We start from the raw sequence: 24459 nt of genomic DNA, 5'->3' as shown, positions 1-24459 counted from the left end.
CGCGCATCCCGGCCACCGGCCCCGCGGGCGCCCCTGTCGCCGGGGTTTTGCCTGTCGGAGCTGCGCGCGCGTCGTGCCCTTCTCGGGGCTTCGGGCCCGCGGCGTCATCGCGCGCCCGCCGCCCCGGCCTCTCCCTGGATCGCGCTCTCCCCTCTCCCTCCCTCGCGCGCCCCCTCTGCCGTTACTCGGCCCCCCCACTGGCGCGCGTGCGCAGTCCGCCTCCCGTCGGGAGAGTGCGCCACAAGGGCTCCTGCGCTCTCACCCCCATCTCCAGGCTTTGCCTCCCCCTCCTTCTCGCCCGTTCCATGACTTTCTGCCCCCACTGCGAGCGAGTCGGTCCACCAGCTCCTTTCCCCTCTAGCAGGAACAAGTAGGTGGGAATTATTGTCCACCCACAAAAGGGACTAGACCTTGTGTTCCTGGTCCCGCAACTCATCATAAAGAGGCGGTTATAGTTCCCATCATGAACCTTAGGTAGGGGACTGTGTCCGGGAGCACCAGAGGCCTTCGGTGGGAGTGCGCCCCCAGGGTCGGGGGGGGGTTCCGTGGCCTCAGAATGTGAGCGCCCTCCCATCCTCCCCGCCCCCCTTCGCCGGAGATCTTCCAGTTACATAAGTGGAGTGGGACATAGTATGTAACCGGCTCCTATAGTCCCGGAGCGCTCCCTGCTCAAGATCATCATTACCAGACGGGGCAAGTTCATCGCATCGCTGTGGTTCCTGTCAGTGCCCCTGAAAGTTTATTTTCTTTTTAGTTTGGTTATAACTGAATTACCCAAACTGAAACTCAGGTGACTTTTACGTGGTGTGGCAATGTTTCTGTGGTTTTGCCCTGGAGACTTAATGTCATCGTAAAGAGTCTAAAAAAATTGCTTTCACAGAGGAGACCGTTTATGACCTTGCTAAGTGGACCCGAGGTTGGGAAAGCTTGCTCTGGAATACCTACCTCTGTGGTGGTCGCCTGTGTTGTGAGTGTGTTCGTTGTGGATTGGTCACAACAGAAATGGGCTCCACCACAAAAGTGATATTCCTGACTCATGGTCAGGCAGATGTGTGCTCTGGTTCTTTTTCCAGGAACAGAATGGACTCTGCAGAGCCATTCACACATTGTGTCTCTGTTGTGTGGGGTCACAACCCCAAGTTGTCAGATGGTAGGATCTAATTCAGGGGGGTGGTTGGTGATGGTGGAAGCAAATATAGCAGTGCGTGATGCCAAGTGGCTTAGACTTTGGAGACTCTCACAAGTTTTAGGTGTTTTGTTTTACCAGAAAAATAAAGCTTATTTGTGCTGTGGTAGTAAAATTTAGTGTTGTTAATAGGCAATCATTACTTGAGAAGAAATTTGTGTTTTATGGCCAGAATTTTCATCTGGATCTCAGCGATCTCAGTTAACAACAAGATTAAGCTGACCTCTTGGGTCTTTTGAAATATGCTGGATCCTTATTTAAAAACAAAAACAAAAACGGTGTCTAGGTTTCTTCGGTCTTTTAGGAATTTCCACTGGGGACTTAGGGAATAGGCTTATTTATGGGCTTTTTATGACTTCTACTTCAAATCCCAGTCAGGAAGGCCGGGAAACACTTGCTTTTATTTTTTTACCTAGACGCAGGAGAACCTTAAGGGACACAATCAATCTAGTGGAGTATAGTTTGTTAAATAAGTTGCCACAGATACACATTTGTGGCATGTCACCTTGGTGGCAGATAACTGAGGTACTTTCCTGTCCACACACACAGACGCACAAGCCTCACTTGACAAAGATTCCAAGGTTTGTGCATCTGAGCCTATGACATGACAGGATGAGGACTCTGCTTTGTTTTGCATCATTGGCAATGCATTAGACTCCTCGGGTGCCCCTCCAGTTAGCTGTTTATCATACCTCTAGCCTTTTAAACAGCACAGGCAGCTTCCAGAATATAGTTTCTCTGAAAAGTGCCTGGTGGCATCTGAAGTCAGTATGTTATAACAGGTTGAAGAAACCTATGGCTTTCTTGCTGTTATGGGCTATCATACTGTCCTATTTCTTGTTACAAATGTGCCTGGAATGCTTTAAATCTACAGTACCAGGTCTTTATTTCACCTGATAGAGCATAGTCAAACTCTACTCCGACTTTTGTGCTGTTTATGTATTGGGAGGGTTAGAATACAATTTTGCATTCTATTTGCAATTTCAAGTTAGACTCATTTTTTCCCGTTTACCCTGCCGCTGTGTGGCCAAAGCTAGAGGGGGTGGAGAGGCAAACTGTGGAGTTTGACAAAAAGAAACTGGAGTTTGTCTAGATAAGACCAATATGATGTTGCCCCCACCCGAATACTCCGTCCCCTACGTGGGCATTGAATGAGACGCTTGCTTCTTTAAACCTGAAAAAGAGAAGAGCGAAGCAAAATTGTTAGTTCCTTACTCCAGTCCAGTTTCCACCACTAATGTACCTGCCTGGGACTGTTTGCATGATAAATGATGTGTCCTGGGACCTGTAATCATTTATAAAGGTGAATATCAGTAGAAATCTTTTAATTGGCTAAGGGCAGTTTGTCGCCAGGCTACCTATCTATGAGGAGGAGAAAATCCCAGAAAATGTTTGACATTTGTAGTAAGTATAGTTGACCTTTGAACAATGCAGGGATTAGGGGCCCCGAACTTTCACCCTTGTGCAGTTGAAAATCCACATATAACTTTTGACTCCCTCCAAAATTTAACTACTAATAGCCTACTGTTGATCAAAAGCCTTATATTAACGTAAACAATCAATGTGTATTTTGTATGTTACGTGTAGTATATACTGTATTCTTAAACAATAAAGAAGATGTTATTAAGAAAATCATCAGGAAGAGAAAATACATTTACAGTACTGTACTGAAAAAAATCTGCATATAAGTGGACCAGCGCAGTTCAAACCTGTGTTGTTCAAGGATCAACTGTAGTTTTTTAAGCACGTGGGGGTGGAGGGGTGGGGGAAGCACAGTCCTAGACTGGTGATGAGTTCCAGGGAATGCAGCAGGACACCTGGTTGTTTTCACCACCCTCTGCTGTGGTGACATGCATGCAGACCTGCCTCATGTGGCTGGCAGACACAATCTTTTCTCTTGGGTAGAGCACTGTTTCTGCTCAACGGAAGGACCTTGTCCTCAATTCTTCTGTACCAGCCTTCTCCAGTCAGATTGTTGTTGTCACCACTGTGACCATTGTGTCTCTACCTTGTTTCCAGTAGGACAGATGTGAATGGGTTCTTCTTCCTTGGGCTCACTTATACAAGGTTATGCTCTTCTGTCTTTATCTGTTCTCTTCTGCCTTTCTCTTGCAAGGAACCTTTTCCTATTGAAATCTTGATTTGCATGCCATTACTTAAATACTTGGTTCTGCCATTTTTGATGGTAGGTATGGTGTTGGGGGGAACTGAGTGGGAGTGGGAATTTGGTGGCAGGCAGGGCATCCCCACTCCCATATCGAAGGGGGTGTGTGTGACCATTCTACTCAAGAATAAAGCCTTGGCCTCTATAACTTCTTCAGAGCACACTTACGTTGGGTCTGCTGGCATATGAAGGTGTCCTCACTGTGGCTGTTTTGCAGTTCCTGCGGATGTCTGAACTCTCGGGAGCAAGCCTTAAGAAGGGTTCACTTGCCTTTCTTGCCTAGGAGCTGAGGGTATCATGTATATGGACCTGCAAATTACTGCTTTATTGGGTTTTCACTTAACTGCTTTCATTTGCTTGCTCATTTTTCCGTGAAATCTTGAGTTAGTCAAAGATCTTAAAATTTCAAAGCTGGAGGGAACCTTAGTCCAGCTCCCTCAGTTTACAAGTAAAAAACAAACCATGGCTGTGAGAAGTTGTAGCTTTGCCAGGGCCTCCCAGCCAGGATACCAGTTTGATTTTTGTTATATAGCTGAGTAGTACTGTTACCTTGACTTCTGGATTTCAAAGCATCCTGTGACTCGACTGTTTAAGGGAATTGTAAGGCCTCACTGCACCTCAATAGATAATTCTAGGTACCATCCTGGTAGTTATAGACCAGCTGTAAAAAGACTTGGTTGGTGTTGCCCTTCCTCTGGGTTTAATTACATGAGTAATTGTGTGAATAGTCTCTAAGTTGTGTACTCTACGCTTTTTTAGTCTTGAGGTAAAAGTGCTGCTCTTGGGCCAGCAAGCTAACCAGAGATTAGCTAATATGGGGCAGTTTAGATTTTAACAAGGAAATGATGTTATCTTGATGAAAAATGTAATGACAAAAGTCTTCTTTTGAATGTATTCAAAAGCAAGAGAGAAACTGTCACACTAATAACTTAGTTTGTTGAGCATTGTGGTTTAACTGACCTGAGAGGCTTAAAAGTGATCGCTCTGGAACAGACTTGCATATATTGGAGGAGGGCTTTGGATCTCCCAGGGCGTTTAATTTCTGTTAGTGCTGCTTCCCGCCCCCCTCAGGTTTAAAGCTTCTCTAAGTGATGTTAAAGCAGCTCATTTCAAATTCAGCTGCTTGGAAAAAAAGGGAGACTTTGCCTCTGGCTTTCACGTGTTCTTTTTGGGATGACATTTTGATGTTGCGTGTTCTCTTGAACATGTTTTCTCTCCCTGGGTATTTCTGTATGACATAGTGCAAGAAATACTTAACAGGGATCACCACTAACAGTATGCATGATAGTGTCAGAGTGTCCCTCAGAGGTGACAAGACTTGTGATAGTGTCGATTCTAACACACATGAATCTTTATTTTAGTACTGTGTGTTATGTGCTAGTAATTTGCGGTTTATCCTTTGTTTCTTAGTAGGTAAGCTGGGAAATAGCATAGTACTTTGTCTATATGTTTATCTTCAGAATGTCCCAAATAGCCCTGGGAAAAAGGTCGTGCAGCACAATGGGGGCTTTCAACTTACGATTTTCTTTGTTTTAGGCTCCATAAAAATACAGACTCACCAGTTCCTGCTTTGATGTGACATGTGACTCCCCAGAATACATCTTGCTTCTGTAGACCAGCTCCAACAGGATTCCATGGTAGCTGGAATGTTAGGGCTCAGGTAAGTAACCTTCCTTTTTTTTTTTTTAGTATATGTCCTGGTTTGGCCATCTGTTTTTAAAAAAATAAATAAAAAGGAAAAAAAAACAAGATGTACTACTCTTGGACAGTATAAAAGTACCCCAAAGACTAAAGATATAACTGTGCCAAACTGTGCCATATAATAAAAAAAAGTCACTTCCCTGAGCCCTGAAAGGTCAGTTTGGGTAGGGTTACTTGGTAGCCACAGTGTGATCTGGGGGCGGGCGTCAGATTAGAGCCGGAACTGGTGATCTGCAACTTCAGTTCACCTTGAAGCAGGTCAGCTGAGCTGAGAGCGCTTTGACTGAGCTCTTCACCTGCCACTGCTGCTGTTGCCTAGAGGTCTTCAGCATGGTGCTTTGTTTGCTTTGGTTTTGGGTAAATGACTTCCTGGTCAATGTTAGTGAGCAGTGGTAAAACATTTTCAGATATAGGAACTGGTGTGTGGTCCCTAGAAGGATGGCTTCCTGAAAGCTGTCGTAGAATAGCAGAGCCCATGGCTAATGGCTGTGCTTGCTACTCTCCTCCCACGGGAACTAAAGAGAGCACCCAGACACAGGTCTGGCTCTTGGAACTCTAGAGCAGAACGAATGCCTTTTGAAAAGCTGAGGGTCCAAGCCATATGATGTCTGACACTCAGGTGCTCTATAAGCCACACTTTTGGCTACTTTGGTGCCATTGTGTGGACTTTAATTTTGTAAAAATGAGCGGTTTCTTTAATTTCTGAACTGTCAGGCTCAATATCTCAAGATTTTTTAAAATCAGTGGTCACTCCACATTTGATGTTTTGACACCTGGATTTCAAACATTCCATGGGGTAGGGCAGAATGTACTAATTGAATTTTTCCATTCCTTTTCCTAAGAAAAAAGTGTGAGTTTACACATATGCTGCCATTGTGATTCCAGCTGAGACCCCCCCCCCAAGTAGCACTTTGTTGTGTCTCTCTGGTGGTTTCTGACACCTCGGTCTAAAGCTTTGTGGACATCTATAACATAGCCTATTAGGGGAAGGTGAAAGGGGCAGGGTTTGGGTAAAGGTGAATAGAAGGTGTGGAAGGAAGTGAAGAGCATTGTACTGCCTCCAAGTCCCAAATTTGGTTCCAGTCCTGGTCCTGTGACTCAAAGTGTCATTTCTCCTTTTTGCTGCAGGGTGTACTCTGGGCCCTGCTGACAGGACGTTCTTTGTACACCACGTATTTATGCTGGTGGGAGTTGTGTGGCTGGTGCTTTGTGCATTGTCTCAGAAATTGTGTGGACTAAATGTAATATGGGCAGTGAATGGGTCTCTTCTGGTAGATGTTAGGCCTGGGGGTGGCTTATGTTTTTAATAGTCTTTTTCTCAGATTATGAATGGATTTTATAAGACAGGCAATGGTCACTCTATATAGTTTCTTCTAAGAAATGTAGAAAGAAAGAGATGTTTAAAAACATTATTAATCTTCTTAGGCTATACAAATATGTGCATTTTGTGTTTTTAACAAAATGATGATATTATACATATTCTGCATTTGTCCTTGTGATATGTTCTCTCTGCCTCATTTCTGTTACATGGCAGCGTGATCTGGTGCTGACTTATGTCATGCATTGTCCCCCTATTGGCTTTCCCAGTGGTTCGCTATTAAAGATACTACTGGATTGAACTTCCTCATGTGCCAGTCTTTTTGAAGAATAGCTGCCTAGACTTGGAGTTGCTGATGGGTACCACCACATTGCTTTCCAAAATGGCTGTCTCAGTTCCCACGACAGTCTGAGAAAGTGCCACTTCCCATACCCTCCCAGAATTGGATGCCCGTCTTTTAAATTTGTGCTCTTTGGGTTATTACTAAGGCTGAACCTCAGTAATCATCAGCCATTTGTATTTGGTCTTTGTGAATTGCCTGCCTGTTGGTGTTCTGCATTCATTCTTTCATCAGGATATTTGTTTTTTAAGTTGATTTGTAACAACTTGTAATGTATTAAGGATGCTCTTTGTCATCATGCAGATATTTTTCCTACCTTGTTGTATATCTTTTGATTCTCCTTGTCTTTTTTGACATATAAAATTTCTTTTCGGATTTTTTTCTTTTGCTTTTATACTTAAAGTCCTTTGCTACCTTAAGAACATGTCAGTATTCATCTATATATTTTTCTTCCTAAAAAAACTTGATGTACTATATTGATATATACAAAAGAATCTTATAGGTAAGTTGTCCATTTGTGTCACAGCCATTTGGTGATTCAGTCATCTGGTCTTCACCTTTATCATATGTTGACTTCAAATAAGCAAAGCATCTCTTACTTTTTTCTTTCTGAAGTTTTTCTTTGTGAGACTTGATGGCAAGCTGGTCAGCATATAATCATCTATTCATTCACCCAACAAGTACTTGAGCCCCGGATTCAAGGCAGGGGCAGTGTTGGGCCCTGCAAGTGCTGCATTCTCCTCCACTTGGGGCAGGGCTACAGAGGTTGCAATACCAGTGGCAACGGCTACAGTGCTCATTCCAGAAGACTCAAGAAAATAGTGGATCTTCACAAAGTAGGTTTTGGATAAACTAGAAGGAATCCAGAGGGTGTGCGTGCATCTGCGTGTGTGTGTGTGTGTGTGTGTTTTAGATTCTGACACAGAAGTGAGAGCCTAGGGTAGACTGCAACATAAGCATCGTTTGTTTCCTAACTCATATAATTGCAGGCTGATTTTTGTCTTGAATTATGATGAGGGCTTTTTGCTGTTGAAACAGTTCTATATTCAGCTGGCTCGGTTGTGATGGAATAAAAGTTGTGTCCTGATAAAAATGGTAATTTTCTTCCATGATGATTTTGAAGCATTTCTGTAATAGCTCATAAAAATAAAGGCAGGCTTTTGGTGAATATATTCTTAGGGCAAAAGTAATTTTTTGCAACTTGCATCATTTAAATCTAATAAATAACCTTCAAACTGAAGTGGAATCCTGATTTGGATTGAAAAATATTTTTTACTTAGAGAAAGGATAGAAATGACTTATGATAAGGAAAAAGCTTCTTGTATAAGCCTGGGTTTTTTTAATGAATTTTTAAAAATAGGTATATAGTACAGGGTGAAAAAGGTTGTATAAGAGGTTATATGGTTAAAGAGCTCCTTGCCATCCTGTCCCCAAATATCCATTTATCTCCCTGGAGGAAGCCATCATTACCAGTTTCTTATTAATTGTGTGTGTGTACATTCTTGTACAACTGTCCCGATTATGTGTCTCCAGAACCCTTTTCATCTTATAAAACCGAAACCGTCTCCATTAAACCCTAACTCCCTCTCCCCCCCTCCCCCACTTGGCATCTACCCTTCTATTTTCTGTTTCTATGAAATTGACTATTCTAGATACTTCATATTATTATTTATTTTATAATTGTGTTTATATATTTTGTGGGCATATACACACACAAACAAGGGTGGGTGTGCATTTTTACACAAACGGTAAAACACTTTGCACATTTTCCAAAATTTACTGCTTTTAGTTAATGTGTCTTGGAGATTGGTATCAGTTTCTCTAGAGCCATATCATTCTTTTTAAGGGTTGTAAAAGAAATTCCTGGATGTGGGACTTGCTGGGTCAAAGGGTATATGCATTTTAAACTTGGAGAGATATTGCTAAATCAAGGGTGGCCTGTTAATCGCATAGTTTTAAAGAAAAGACAATATATAAATAGATGAGCACACAAATTTATGGCTGCAGTGCTATTTGTAGAGACTAGAGAGCCGTTAATTAGGCTAGGAAGAAATCATTTTTAGCAGTTAGCGCTAGAAAGCAAAACTTCAGAAACTTCCCTTTCATCAGATGTGACCTCATGTGAGCAGAGCCTGTGAGGCAGGACCCTGTACTTGACAAGAGGAACTTCAGCCAGTTCTCATTTGTGAATTTTGAAGAAAATGGAGCATTTTTATTTTGGTACTAAATTGCAGTGGCTCCTTGGGACTCAGAGTTGAAAAGTCTCCTGAAGCTGCTGGACCTTCTGTCTTATTTGTATTGTAATATGCATAAGGAATATCCTGGAAGTATTTAGGACCAAATTGCTGTTGCTTCATTTCTCTTTGATTCTTGTACTCTTTATAGAGCAATATTTGACTAATTTACCCTATACCAATTTAGCATATATTATGTGTCATTTACTGTCTAGATGCTATGGATTACCCTCAGCTATCTTCTGATCTAAAGGAAGATACAGATAGGCAAACAGACTGTTACTTTACAAGGGGCCAAATGCTGTGATGGAAGAGTACTGACCACTAAGGGAGCATATAAATGTTAGAGGGGTCCTGCCTAGACTTGGAAGTGAGGTCAGGGAAGAGACTTCTTTGAAAAGTGACCTCCAAGACCTGAACGATAAGGCAACATTAGCTAGTCCAGGAAAAGGTAGAGTGTGCCAGTAGGAAATCAGACACACCACACCAGCTGTGCCAAACAGGCTCTGCTTTCTTTATAAGTCGCATCATATTCTGGGATGTTCTGAGCCCCAGAAGGCAATGTGAGGAGCTCTGGCCATCCATCCTGTCCCCTTTCCATTCCGCAGTGCTCTGAAGCCCATCTGCCCTGAGCTGACTTCCACCCACCTGTCAGGTCCCCAGGGCTCCCGCTTCAGGTCTCTTTATGGAACCTTCCTTCCCTCCCTTTCTGCCCCAGGAGACGCGTGAGAAGAGGGCTTCCCCTTCTCTAAGACACGTCATTCTCTCATACTCGATACTGAGAAGAGGGCAGGAGCTTGGGTGGTGTGAGAGTCAACTCTGGTGCCAAACTCACTGCTTAGGTCTTCTAATTTTATTGATTTTTTTTTTTTTTAAAGATTTTATTTATTTATTCGACAGAGATAGAGACAGCCAGTGAGAGAGGGAACACAAGCAGGGGGAGTGGGAGAGGAAGAAGCAGGCTCATAGCAGAGGAGCCTGATGTGGGGCTCGATCCCATAACGCCGGGATCACGCCCTGAGCCGAAGGCAGACGCTTAACCGCTGTGCCACCCAGGCGCCCCTAATTTTATTGATTTTTTTTACCAAGATTTTCATGGTGAAGGAAGCAGTGCATAAGCAGGCTCACTCTCTTGTCAAGACCAGGTCCACCCTGATGAGCCACCATGGATGGCACCACTGTAATCCCCACAAACCTGGGCCCAGGAGGTTGAATCAGAGCCCTCTTTGCCCCTTCTCTGCATGCCTATTTCTCTGCCCTCCCTTGGGCCATCCTGATCCTTCTGCCTTTGAGGTCTTGCCTTCCTGCAGTCCTCCTGGCCTCTTCACTCTCCTCATGTGTTAGCTTCTCAGGTGCTTTCTACTCGGACTTCAGAAATGTTAGCATTTTGCCCTATTCACATCCTCCTCCTCCTGTGGAATTCCAACGTGTCAGGTCCAGTGAAATCCCAGGCCGTGGTTGCACTTGCTTATCCTGCCTCCCTGAGGTAGCCTGTCCCTCAGAGGTAATGGGGAATACTCTCCATGCAAGCTTTATGCTGTGTTACACATAATAATATATAACATTCAAAACTGTTTTTACAAATACACAGAAAGGTTTCCTGCTCTGTGTAACATTCTTCAACTCATTCTTTTCACTTAGTACTTGGCTTTTGAGCTTGGTCCACGTTGCTCTGTACAGACCTTCATTCAACATGTCTGTTGTGCTGTAGAAACATCTTTACAACAGAAGCCCCACCAGAGCCCAGAGGGAGAATGGAATTTAGAGAAATGGGAATTGACATCTGGTTTATGTTTACATCCTTTGGTCCTATTAACCAAGAAGATATTTTTATTTCTTTGTTTGTGAAAGCTTTCTACAAAAAAGGCATCCATTTTCTAGATTTATTAATAGGGCAGTCCAAAGGTTTTATTTTTAGATTTGAAAGAAAGCAAGAGGCTTCTGAGATATGCACATTTCCCTTTGTTCCCATCTCCTTTGCAACATTCCATATTGCTAAAACACAAACTTGAGCACTTTTAAGCATGAGCTGACTTTCTACATGTGGGTTATTTTTTAAAATGTTAAAGTATTTTGGTTTTTCTGGGACTTCTAGTGGTACTTAAGTTTTGACATTACTTTGATAAGTTATATTTTAAATTTGTCTATACATATTTCATAATATATTTTTAAAATATGAATTTCTCTGTGTTTTTTGTGTTTTTGTGAACAGCAGAAGGTATCAGTCCATATTAAGTACTAATTTGCTCTAATATTTTCAGCTGTTTTTGGAATTACACTTGGCAAAAAAAAAAAAAGACAAATGTCTGCAGTTGTGACAGTTTGTCTTTTTGTTCCACTTAACCCCAGAATAAATAATTCTAGTGAATTTTTTTCTAGGTTTGTAAGAACATAGGAATGATTAAAGTTGTGATAATACTTAAGGAGTTAGGGAAAATTGAAAGTCTCTTTTAAGTGGTTACCCAATTAAAAAAATGTGGCTTGTAAGCAACTGTCTAAAATTTCTTAGCTACTCTTCCAGGTTGTTTAAGACAAACAAAAATGGGGGCGCCTGGGCGGCACAGCGGTTAAGCCCCTGCCTTCGGCTCAGGGCGTGATCCCGGTGTTACGGGATCGAGCCCCGCATCAGGCTCCTCCGCTGTGAGCCTGCTTCTTCCTCTCCCACTCCCCCTGCTTGTGTTCTCTCTCTCACTGGCTGTCTCTATCTCTGTCGAATAAATAAATAAAATCTTTAAAAAAAAAAAAGACAAAAATGTAGTATTTATTGGGGCGCCTGGGTGGCTCAGTCGTTAAGCGTCTGCCTTCGGCTCAGGTCATGATCCTAGGGTCCTGGGATTGAGCCCCGCATCGGGCTCCCTGCTCGGTGGGAAGCCTGCTTCTCCCTCTCCCATTCCCTCTGCTTGTGTTCCCTCTCTCGCTGTCTCTCTCTCTCTCTGTCAAATAAATAAATAAAATATTTTAAAAATGTATTTATTAAGCTGTTTATTTTTTAATTACACAAGTAAAACATCATTGCAGAGATTTCAGAAAATGCATATGGAAATCACTCTGGAAATTCCACCACGTGGCGAAAACTGCTGTTACTATTTGGTCTGTATCTTCCTAGACCAAGGGTTCTGACTCATGGTTGAAGATCCATGGGTTCTGTGACCTTGGATGGGAAAAATACTTCATCTTAATTTTCACTAACGTCTCACTGAAAATTCAGTTTTCCTTCAATGACAAATGTAGGCCACAGACCATGGTAGTATAAGGAGTACCTGTGACTTTGTCACCAATAGAGATGAAAGGTGCTTTCTTATCACATTACGGTTACAGATACTTTGGAAAAATCATTTGTCCTTGTCATGCTTCAATCCTAGGGTAGTTACCAGACCTAGTTATTTAATGGTTTCCTAAAGAAGTACGTATTACTCTAGCACCCATCTCAACATATGTCGTTAATTTCTATGCATTTATTTTATGCATTTCAAAACATTCTTCTGAGGAGGGTTCCAGGGAGCCCAAAGGCTCCATGGCAGAAAAAGGTTAAGAACACCTATGTACATTATACCATGCAACTATAAACATTGGAGCAGTCAGCACTTAAGTAGAATCCGTGCAAAGTGTAATGCAACTAAAGCTGTTTAAGGATACCTCTCTTGAAGATTTTTTATTTTTAAGTAATCTCTACACCCAATGTGGGGCTCAAATCCACAGCCCCGTGATCAAGAGTCACGTACTCCACTGACTGAGCCAGTCAGACTCCCCAAGAATACTTAATACCACATAAATTGCTTGGTAAATAGTAGTGTCAAAGTTACGTTTGTTGTTGGCATTTAAACATTCTTCTAGAGTCTTTCTTATGCACCCTTGTGCATACATACATACTGTTTTAAATAAATGGGATCGGGGCACCTGGGTGGCACAGCGGTTAGGTGTCTGCCTTCGGCTCAGGGCGTGATCCCGGCATTCTGGGATCGAGCCCCACATCAGGCTCCTCTGCTATGAGCCTGCTTCTTCCTCTCCCACTCCCCTTGCTTGTGTTCCCTCTCTCGCTGGCTGTTTCTGTCTCTGTCAAATAAATAAAATCTTTAAAAAATAAATAAATGGGATCATATAACGTGCTGTTTTAACTTGCCTTCCTTCCTCAGTGATAGATTGTAGATGTCTACCCATGTCAGTAAAAATAGATTGATAACACCACCTTTCCCTAAGATAAAAAAATAACTTAATTGCATTTTCTTTTTTTTAAGATTTATTTATTAGAGAGAGAAAGAGCAGGGGGAGGCACAGAGTGGGAGAGAGAATCCTGAAGCAGACTACCTGCTGAGTGCAGAGCCCAGTGTGGGACTCAATCCCAGGACCCTGAGATCATGACCTGAGCCAAAATCAAGAGTTGGCTGCTTAACCGACTGAGCCACCCAGGTGCCCCTTAATTGCATTTTCTAATTATAAAAATAATATCTGTTCAATGGAAAAAAATTTAGAAGATAAAGAGGAAAAGTAAGAATTGCCTATAAATGTGGCATCTACAGGTAGATAACGTCTGGCTAATGTCTTTACACCGTCATATTTTTTTGAGAGAGAGAGAGCATGTGTGAGTCGGGGAAGAGAATCTTTTTTTTTTTAAGATAGTTTAAAAATGTATTTGTGAGAGGGCGAGCAAGGCACAAGCAGGGGGAGGGGCAGAGAGAGAGGGAGAAGCAGACTCCCCGCTGAGTGGGGAGCCTGACACCGGGCTCGATCTCATGATTCTGAGATCATGACCTGAGCCAAAATCAAGAGTCGACATTCAACCGACAGCCATCCAGGCGCCCCTTTACACCATCATTTTTGATGACTACATGACATTTCATTGAGGTCTGTGCCTCAATTTAATTAGGGTCATATCCATTGATGATGTGTTTTCATTGCTCGGAGTGACAGGTATGGCTGTATGCTGATGACCTGCATCTGCTGATGACCTATGCTCTGACCTGCGTCTCTAGTCTCCCCCCGCCCGCAATCTTGAGCCTCACATTGGATGTCCTCTTCAGTATTTCCACTTGAGTTGCTCATAGATGTTTCAAACTGAACAAGTCCCAAACAGTTCTCTTGCTTTTTCCCCCTTCAAATCTGCTTTTCCTCCTCTTTTTTATCCCAGTAAGTAACATCAATATCCTGTTACTAATTCAGAATTCTAGGAGTTGTCCTTTGATTCTGCTTTTTCCCTTACCAGCAACTCCTGTGGGGATCTACATTCAAAATGTACCTCAGAGCCAACTACTTCTCACCATCTCTAATGCTAAGGCCTCAGTCTAAGCCACAAGTCACCTCTCAGTGGATGCAGCAGGACTTTGGGTGACATTGAACAACTTCCTCACTGACACTCATGAAACACTACACATTTCATAGGACTATTTGTTATAGTGACACTCAATTCTAAATGATGGTATTGTTCCACATTTAGTAACTTTTCATCTGGCCAATACAGTTCAGTTTAAGTACTGAATTCCTTGCTGCTCCAAGCTGAAGAATCTGCAGTTCATCAGGCTGTCATCCAACCATTCCACGATGGAGTTAGGTGTCTACGGTACCTCAGGCACTGTAGTAGGCAGGCTGTAGGACAACTGAGACAGATTGGTACCTTCCCTGGTGGAACTTAAGTTTGGCGGGAGAGACAGACTTTAGATAATTGACAAGTAATTATGTAATTACAGCAGACTAAGTGCTCTGAAGGACAGGTGGGGGCGCTGCTCACCATGATCATGAGTAATGGGGAAACAGTCCAGCTTGGAAGAGATAAGGAAACCTGTGCTAAGGAGGCAGTGTTGAAGCCGAAAATTGAGCGGTGAACAGAAGTGGGCAAGATGCAGAATGAAGGAGGGCTTTCCTAACTGAGAAGAGCATGTGTGAAGACCCTGAGCCTGGCAGGAGCTTAGCTGTCTGAGGCACTTAAGGAAGCCCTATGTGGCTGGAACAGAGTTGGGGGGGGTGGCCCTGATGCAGGGAGACAGGTTGATGGGCTAGGTGCAGGATTTTTCTTTAGATTTTATTTTAGAGAGAGAGTGAGTGCGCTTGAGCAGGGGGAGGGGCAGAGGGAACGGGAGAATCTCAAGCACACTGCACTGAGCAGAGCCCAGCACGGGGCTCCATCTCACAACCCTGAGATCATGACCTGAGCGGAAATCAAGAGTCAGATGCTTTGACCAACTTAGCTACACAGGCGCCCCAGTGTAGGATTTTTTATATTAATCTCAGAGCAGTAGGAAACTATTGAAGGGTTAGGTTGTTTAGGGTTTGAGTTTTTATCAAAATATTACAGCCACTCGATAACAATATAACTTGTCTCAGAACAGGTTATGGTGAAAACAACAGCCTACCCCTTCCTCTTCCTGTTCCACAACCAGATATGACAGCTTTTAAGTGTTTCTACTTTCAGTTTCTTTGATGGTTACCTTCAAAATTAAATCATATGCTTATACAGCTTTCTTGATTTACCAACTTTGGGGAATTATATTAAATAACTCCCTGAAATAAAACAGGATGGCTTAGCATACATCACCTCCAATGTTGAGACTCATATTCACATTTTCTCTTTAACTTCAGTGGTTCCTGTTCCATCAGCTTTAGTCCACATGGCACTTCCCCCCTGTTAAGATGAGGATACTAATGACCCTGCTTTTCTTCCCACCTTTTCCCCACTTTACCTCCTAAAAGCTGCACTTGACCATATCAGTTCTTAAAATTGTTAACATTTGTGTTCTGCCCTACAGCCACATCCAAGTGGTCATAGGTTAATTCTAAAGTTGAAAACCTGTCAACATCATTGACACTGTTACACATATGTATTGTTTACCCTGAGGCCAAGTCACAGATGCTAGGATTACATTTCCTTCTTTATAGGTCTGGAGTCACAGTTGCTAGACCATTCAAAGCAGAATGGCCAAGCAAGGTAAATTGGATTCTCTTTTCTTAGACTCCATCACCTGCTTAAAATCCTTGCCAGAGTTTAACCTGCTTCATATTTGGACCTTGACTTTCTTGTACAGATCTTACCAATGTTTCTGATTGCCTTTTGCTCTTTAATAGTATTCCCAGATCTTGTTGTAAAATCTTTTCAGTTGTGCTGTTTCTTTCCTGCAGTTCTGTGTCATCATCTCCCCTTCCCCTCTCAGATATTCCACTCAGAGCTCTCTGATCCCCTCCTGCAATGTGGACAAGTACTTGCTTTCTAAGGTTGTACACAGCTGCCACCTGGATCTTCCCTTCATTGAGCTCTTGAGTTGGGAACCACTATTTCCCAGAAGCCATGTCTTTTACGTGGCTTACTCCTTGTTTTCTGGAATACATCTTTAAATAACTTACCAAGATAGGGTGTGGGGTAATAAACTGTAGTGGACACTCCTGTTGCTTACCTATGTCCATTCCCTCTTTACCCTTTCCTAACAGAACCCTGGTATAATTCACTTTTCTACCTTGCTCCCACCACCAGCAAGGATCCTTAAGTCATTCTGCACATTGCATTCCCTTAGCAACTGTTACTGATCAAGGTTGGACCTATGGTCTCAGTTGATTCAATCAGAATGAAGGGAAGGGCTTTGATGGTGTGTTCAGGGTAGACTATATTTCCCCCACTGGATGTAAATCAGGAAGTACTGTTAGCAGCTCTGGCGTAGCCTCAGAATGAGTTACTGAGCCTCACTTAGTAGGAAGTGACAGCACCTTCTCACCAAGGACGGGGGAGCAGAGGGACAGGAGGAACCTGGGGCTTACCCCAGGTTTGGGCTTCCAGTTACGTGAGAATATATTTTCTTACTGTGTAAGCCAGTTTGAGTTGGCTTTTCTGTTACCTGCAGCCAAAAGCATTTTAACAGACAAGTCTTCTGAGTCACTGCATGTCTGAAATGCTTCTCTTCTGCTCTTCTATTCTGTTGACTGAGCATAAGATTCCAAGTTGAAAATCATTTTTCCTCCTAACTTTGAAGGCACTGCTTCCATTGTCTTTTAGCATGCAAAGTCACTAATGGAAGAAACATCTGATGTCAATCTGATTGTGGTTCTTTTATAGGTTGCCTTCTTTTCTCTCTTCTTCCCTGGAAAATTTTTAGGATTTTTTTTTCTTTTTCTTTGGTGTCTTGAAATTTCATGAGAATGTGTCTGGAGTTGTGTCTTTTTCATTCATTGTACTGGGGTCATTCAGTCAGAATACTTTTGTCTATTGTCAGCTCTTTTAAAAAAATATGTTTCATTTTCCATTTTTTTAAATGGAGATTCCTTTCAGCTTAATTTTGGACTTCTTATATTGGTCCTCTGTCTCAGTCTTCTCATATTTTCCTTTTGTTTTCTTTCACTCTGAATTTTGGAAGATCTCCTAGACTCTATTTCCATCTCTTCTGTTAAATTCTTTATTTCAGCCAAATCTTTTTCTCTACTTACTGTGAAGCCTGTGTGCCCACTGCCTAGATTGAACAATTGTTAACATTTTGACATATTTGCCTGGTCTGTTTGGATATGTGCATTTTTATATCTTTTTGCTGACCATTTGAAAGGAATTCGCAGACATCGTGACATTTCATCCCTAAGTACTTCAGCATACATCTCCTAAAAATAAGGACAATTTCCAATTTAACACAGTGCCCTGAGCACATCTACAAACATTAACAGTTCTTTAATGTTATCATCAGACAGCCATTCTAAATTCTGATTTCTCCCAAATGATTCTTACAGCTATTAGGGAAGAGGGGAACTAGAAAGCAATTAAGATTTATACCTTGCATCCCTTTTCTCTTTTAATAAGAAATCTCCCCACCTCCAGTCCACCTGGTGACACTTTTTGAAGCAACCAGCCCAGTTGTTTTACAGAAGGCCCACATTCTACATGTGTCTCTTTTCCTGTTTATCCCTTATAATTAATTATAAATGAGAGGTTAGACTTGAGGGCTTGCTTAGGTAACTATTTTGGGCAAGATTATTTTGTATTAGTATCAGATCAGGAAGCATATACTGGATAGTTCTCCTGTGGCTCCTGATGCTACATTTTGCCATTTGGTTGAAGAAGCAGATGACTGCTGGATCTTTCCAGATGCAGATGCAGTTTTCCTGTTGTAATTTGTAAGTAGTATGTGGTATGATGCTTTGGCACGACACAAAGATTCTGTTTTCCAACAACTATTCATCTAATGATTTTAGAATTCGTTGATGATCCTTGCTTGTCTCAATCTATTATTTCATTGGGAGTTACAAAATGATGGATTTTCTAATTCTGTCATCTCTTCTACATTTAATACTGGCATTCTTCTGTAAAGAACTTTCCCTCGTCAAGTAAGGATCTGTATTTCCCCCTAAAAAGACAGCATAAGTACTAAATCTTTGCCTTTAATTACTAAATTAATTACTAAATTTCAGTGGTGCCTGGGTGGCTCAGTGTTAAGTGTCTGCCTTCGGCTCAGGGCGTGATCCTGGAGTCCTGGGATAGAGCCCCGCATCGGGTTCCTGCCCTAGGAGCCTGCTTCTTCCTCTCCCACTCCCCCTGCTTGTGTTCCCTCTCTCACTGGCTGTCTTTCTCTTTGTCAAATAAATAGATAAAATCTTAAAAAAAAATAATTACTAAATTCCAGAGTAAGGAGTTGGTGCAATAGTCACCCCCAGATTGTGGCAAACTATCTGCTGTTATGTTTTCACTTCTATGTCAGTATGGACTCATGGATTTTTATCTATTTAATGTTTTCTAATTCAGCTACAGTCAGTATTTTTTTTATCAAAGTATTCCACATTTGGTCAGTGTGAGTCCCTTTATGCTGGCACCTATGTCCTCTTGGCATACTCTCATTGAGTAGTCTTTGAGTGATTTTTTGCTTTCTGGCACAAGAAAGCATGTGTGCTTTTTCCATGTGTGCTTTTCCTGCCCCAAACCTGGTTCCAAGAGTTCTGGTTCCTTTTAGTGGAAAATGGTATTTAGGAGCCAAGATTTGGGTGCTAGGTGTGCTCATTCTTACTGGGGTGACATTTTGTCTAGGCTCTCTCAGTGGACAAAGCTAAAAAATATGCTGAGGGGCGCCTGGGTGGCTCAGTCCTTAAGCGTCTGCCTTCGGCTCAGGGCGTGATCCCAGCGTTCTAGGATTGAGCCCCACATCGGGCTTCTCTGCTAGGAGCCTGCTTCTTCCTCTCCCACTCCCCATGCTTGTGTTCCCTCTCTCACTGGCTCTCTCTGTCAAATAAATAAAATCTTTAAAAAAAAATACGCTGAAAAAAATTTTAAACTCATGTATACATAATGGTGTCTTTAGTGGAAACTTAACATTTGAGGGCTTATCTTTAACTTTAATCATTTTATATGTTTTTCTTACACTGGAAATGTTGATTCTTTTTTTTAAGATTTATTTATTTATTTTAGAGACAGAGTGCACAAGTGGGGGAGGGGCAGAGGGAAAGGGGAAGCAGACTCCCCGCTGAGTGGGGGAGCCTGACGATGCAGGGCTCGATCCCAGGACCCTGAGATCATGACCTGAGCCAAAACCAAGAGTTGGACACTTAACCAACTGAGCCACCCAGGTGCCCCGAAGATGTTCATTCTTAATTAACATACTTTATTTGCTTTAATAATATACATAAAATAGTTATAAATTATAATAACCAATACTACTAACCTGCAGTCTCAATGGTTGAAAAATCACAGGACAGGGTTCACAGCCACCACAGAAGCTGGAAACCAAGAGTAGAAATCCTGTAAAGCAGATAGCCACAGGCAGGGGACCCAAATTCTTCTTATAAACTTGGCTAAAGTCCAGCTAATGCAAAAGAAATGAATAGAGATTTCAGATGCTGCCTACCATAGGGAAGACAGTTTGGAGTTTGAATTCTACCAAGTTGCCTGCTAAAATAAATTGATACTCTTTGTTGGAACATAACAGAACCCAAAGTCTGACAGTGTATCTTTCACAATGTCTGGACATTTGAAAAAATAGGAAAATGTGACTTTTACTCAGGGGCAGGGGTAAGCGAATTTTTTTTCTGTACATAGTAACTATTTTAGTCTTTGCTGGCCATATAGTCTCTGTCACAACTACACAACTCTGCTGTTGTAGTGTGAAAGCAGCCTATAAATGAATAGGCATGATTGCATTCCAATAGAATTTTATTTACAAAGATAGTTAGTGGGTCACATTGGGCCTGCGGGTCACATTGGGCCTGCAGGTCATTCTTTGCCCATCCCTGTTCAAGAGAAAAGGCAATCAATGGCAACCTACCCCAGAATGACCCAAGTGTTGGAATTAGCAGAGAAGGATTTTTTTTTTCATCTGACAGAGAGAGAGAGAGAGCATAAGCAGGGGGAGCGGCAGAGGGAGAAGCAGGCTCCCCACTGAGCAGGGAGCCTGATGTGGGGCTCGATCCCAGGACCCTGGGATCACAACCCGAGCTGAAGGCAGACGTTTAACTGACTGAGCCACCAAGGTGCCCCACAGAGAAGGATTTTAAAGCAGCTGTTGTAACTGTGATCAAGGATGTAAAAGAAAATACGCTCATAATGAAAGCAGGAATCAGTAGCCCTAAATCCACTCATATAGATAATTACATTAAATGAAAATGGATTAGACATTTCAGTTAAATGGCAGAGACTATGGGTAGGATTAAAAATTAAGGCCCAGGGCATCTGGGTGGCTCAGTTGGTTAAAAGTGTCTGACTCGATCTCGATCTCGGCTTAGGTCTTGATCTCAAGGTCATGAGTTCAGGTGCCAAGTTGGGCTCTGTAGGGGTGAGCAGCCTACTTAAAAAAAAATCAAGGCCCAACTATATGTAGTCTATAAGAGAAACAGTTTTAATATAAAGACACCATTAGGTGGAAAATAAAAGTATGGGAGAAGGTATAGTGTGGAAACAGTAAGCGTAGGAAAGCTGGAGTAACAATACTAAAACCAAAAAAAAAAAAAAAAAAGCAAACTTCAAAACAAGGGATATTACCAGAAGTAAAGAGACACACTTCATAATGAGAAAAGGGTCAGTTCATCAGGAAGACATTAACAGTCATAAATATGTAAGTGCCTAATTACAAAGCTGCAAAATACATGAAGAAAAATTGGCAAAATTAAAGAGAGAAATAGACAAATTTGTAATCATACTTGGCAATTTTAATACTCTTGGTAATTGTTAGAACTAGACAAAAAAATCAGGATGTAGATCTGAACATTACCAGTCACATTGACTTAATTGACATTTATAGAATAATACTCAACAATTGCAGAACAAATTCTTTTCCACGGTACATATTACAGTTCAACAGTGTATCATTTTGCTGGACCATAACACGAGTCTCAATAAATTTCAGAAGTTTCAGTTATGTTCTTTGATCAGAATGGGATTAAATTAGAAATCATAACAACTAGAAGAAGAACCCCAACTGTTTAAAAAATAATACACTTCTGAATAGCCCATGGGTCAAAGAAGAAGTCAAAAGAAAAATTAGAAAAGATTTTAAGGAGTAATGAATTATCATGAAAATAAAACATATTAAGATTTATAAGATGCAGCTAAAGGGGTACTCAGAGGGAAATTTATAACTTTAAATGCATTTATTAGAAAAGAAGAAAGGTGTGGGACACCTGGGTGGCTCAGTTGGTTAAGTGTCTGCCTTCAGCTCAGGTCATGATCCTGGGGTCCTGGGAGGGGGTCCCACATCGGTCTCCTTGCTCAGTGGGAAGCTTGCTTCTCCCTCTGCCTGCTGCTCCCGCTGCTTGTGCTCTCTCTCTGACAAATAAATCTTTTTAAAAAATGTGATTTAACATTCAAAAACCACTGTGTAATTCACTATATTAAGAGAATAAAGGAGGGGGCACCTGGGTGGCTCAGTTCGTTAGGTGGCCAGCTCTTGATTTCAGCTCAGGTCATGATCTCAGGGTCGTGAGACCGAGCCCCACATTGAGCTCCACACTGAGCGTGGAGTCAGCTTGTCCCTGTCCTTCCTCCTCTGCCCTCCCTGACCTCACTTGTGCATGCACAAACACGTGCTCTCTCTCTCTCAAATAAATAAATAAATCTTTTTAAAAAGAGAATAAAGGAGAAACAACATAATTATCTCAATAAACATAGAAAAAGCATTTGATAAAATTCATTGCCCATTCATAATAGAAACTCACCAGATTAGGAATGGAAGGGAAATTCCTCATTTGATATGATACATTTAAGAAAGCTATAGATAAACTGTATTTAATAGTAAAATACTGAACATGTTACCCCTAAAATCGAAAAAGACAAAGGTGTCCAGTCTTATTACTTATGTTCAATATTGTACTAGAGGTTTTAGCTAGTATGATAAGAAAAGATAAAAAGCATTAATGTCAAAAAGAGATAAAACTGTTTCTTTTCCAAGGTAATGTAGAAAAGTGGAGAATCTATAAAAGAAAAACAAACTAAAACTAAATTAATTCAGCAGGGTCTCAGGACATAAGGTCAGTTATACAAAAATTAATTGAAAAATAAAATTTATAATGCAGTATGGTTAGGAATAATTCAATGAAAATGTAGAAGGTCTGTACACTGAAACTGAAAACATTGCTATAAGAAGTTAATGACCTAAATAAATAGAACAATATACCATGTTCATGGATTGAAAGACTGATTTTTACAGTGTTAGTTCCCCAATGTTGATCTGTAGATTAGACATAATTCCAGTCATAACTACAGGCTTTTTGTAGAAATTGACAAGCGGATTCTAAAATGTATATGGAGGGGCGCCTGGGTGGCACAGCGGTTAAGCGTCTGCCTTCGGCTCAGGGCGTGATCCTGGCGTTATGGGATCGAGCCCCACATCAGGCTCCTCCGCTATGAGCCTGCTTCTTCCTCTCCCACTCCCCCTGCTTGTGTTCCCTCTCTCGCTGGCTGTCTCTATCTCTGTCGAATAAATAATAAAATCTTTAAAAAAAAATAAAATAAAATAAAATGTATATGGAAATGCAACGTACTAGAACATTCAAAGCAATCTTGAAGAACAACAAAATTGGAACATTTACCCTACCTGACTTTGACTTATTATAAATCTACAGTAATCAAGACTGCTTGGTACTTGCGTAAGGATAAACATGTAGTTCAGTGGAGTAGAATACAGAGCCCAGGAATCGACCAAAGTTCTACGATCATTTTTTTGTTTGAGAGAGAGAACAAAGAAGAGGGGGTTGGAGAGGGAGAGCGAGAATCTGAAGCAGGCTCCATGCCTGGCACAGAGTTTGACGTGGAGCTTGGTCTCACAACCCTGAGATCATGACCTGAGCCGAAATCAAGAGTTGGATGCTTAACCAGCTGAGCCATCCAGGTGCCCCAATGATCCTTTTATTTTTGAGAGGCACCAGAGCAGTTCAATGGGAGAAAGGACAGCCTTTTCACCGGATGGTTCTGGATGATAGCAAATGATATTTATACCAGACAAAAATGAACCTTGACCCCATCCATGTTAGTTTTCTAGAGCTGCTGTAACAAAATACCACAAACTGGGTAGCTTAAAACTCATGGTATCAGCAGGGCCACGGACCCTCTGAAACCTGTAGAGAAATGCTTCTTTGCCTCTTACCAACTTCTGGTGGTTTGCTGGCAATCTTTGATGTTCCTTGACTTGCATCTGCATAACTGCAGTGTCTCCCTTCCTTATCACATGGTGTTGTCCTCATGTGTCTGTGCCTTCACATAGCTGTCTTCTAATAACAACACCAGTCATAGTGGATTAGGGGTCCATCCTATTCCAGGATGACCTCATCATAACTAATTACATCTGCAGTGACCCTATTTCCAAATAAGGTCACATTCTGAGGTACTGGGGTTAGGAAACTTAAACATTAAAATTTAGAACTTTTGCCCTTCAAGGGGTACCCATTAAGAAAATGAAAAGACAAATCACTGAGAAAATAGTTGAGACAAGTCATAGAGAAAATAGAAAGTCATATATTTGACAAAGGACTTGTATTTAGAATATATAAAGAACTCACAGTTCAAAAATAAAAAGGGGAAGAGATTTTAATAGATACTTCAGAAAGGAAGGCATCTGATTACCCATCAGAGAAATGCAGATTAAAACCACAATGAAATACCACTGCACACCCACCAGAATGGCCAAAATTGAAAATTGACAATACCAGATGTTGATGAGGATGTTGAGTATGGCTGAATGAGAAATGGTACCAGGGAACTTCTGTGGCCATAGTGATGTTTTCTGTTTTAATAGAGGTTTGGCTTATACAGATGAATGCACTTGACAGAACTCATCAGATGATACGCTTAAAAGATTTGTCATTTCACTAGAGGTAAATTTTACCTAAAAAAATGATAATGAGTTTTCAACTCTAGTTAATGATATGCATGCCAAAGTATTTGGGTGTACTGGTGTGCAAACTTCGAAATGCATCAAAAATAAGATGGATTGGGGCGCCTGGGTGGCACAGCGGTTAAGCTCTGCCTTCGGCTTGGGGCGTGATCTCGGCGATCTGGGATCGAGCCCCACATCAGACTCCTCCGCTATGAGCCTGCTTCTCCCTCTCCCACTCCCCCTGCTTGTGTTCCCTCTCTCGCTG

The 24459-nt window shown here is 41.7% G+C and overlaps 1 protein-coding gene across 2 annotated transcripts in view; it reads left to right on the top strand.

Annotated features, from left to right (window-relative positions):
* The window catches only part of MECP2 (methyl-CpG binding protein 2), a 68158-nt gene that overhangs the window by 1869 nt on the left and 41830 nt on the right, over positions 1-24459 (top strand). Inside the window, exon 2 of one of the 2 annotated variants that reach the window (XM_034649845.1) lies at positions 4887-5010. The exons of the other annotated variant lie outside the window; for it this stretch is intronic. The gene's annotated coding sequence lies outside the window, so the exon portion shown is untranslated. The remainder of the gene's footprint in view (positions 1-4886; positions 5011-24459) is intronic. 2 annotated transcript variants of the gene reach the window in all.

Source organism: Ailuropoda melanoleuca, chromosome X (assembly GCF_002007445.2).
Source record: "Ailuropoda melanoleuca isolate Jingjing chromosome X, ASM200744v2, whole genome shotgun sequence".
In the NCBI taxonomy this organism is placed as follows: Eukaryota; Metazoa; Chordata; class Mammalia; order Carnivora; family Ursidae; genus Ailuropoda; species Ailuropoda melanoleuca.
The sequence above is the reverse complement of the archived record's forward strand: the minus strand, read 5'-3'. Positions and strand labels throughout refer to the sequence as shown.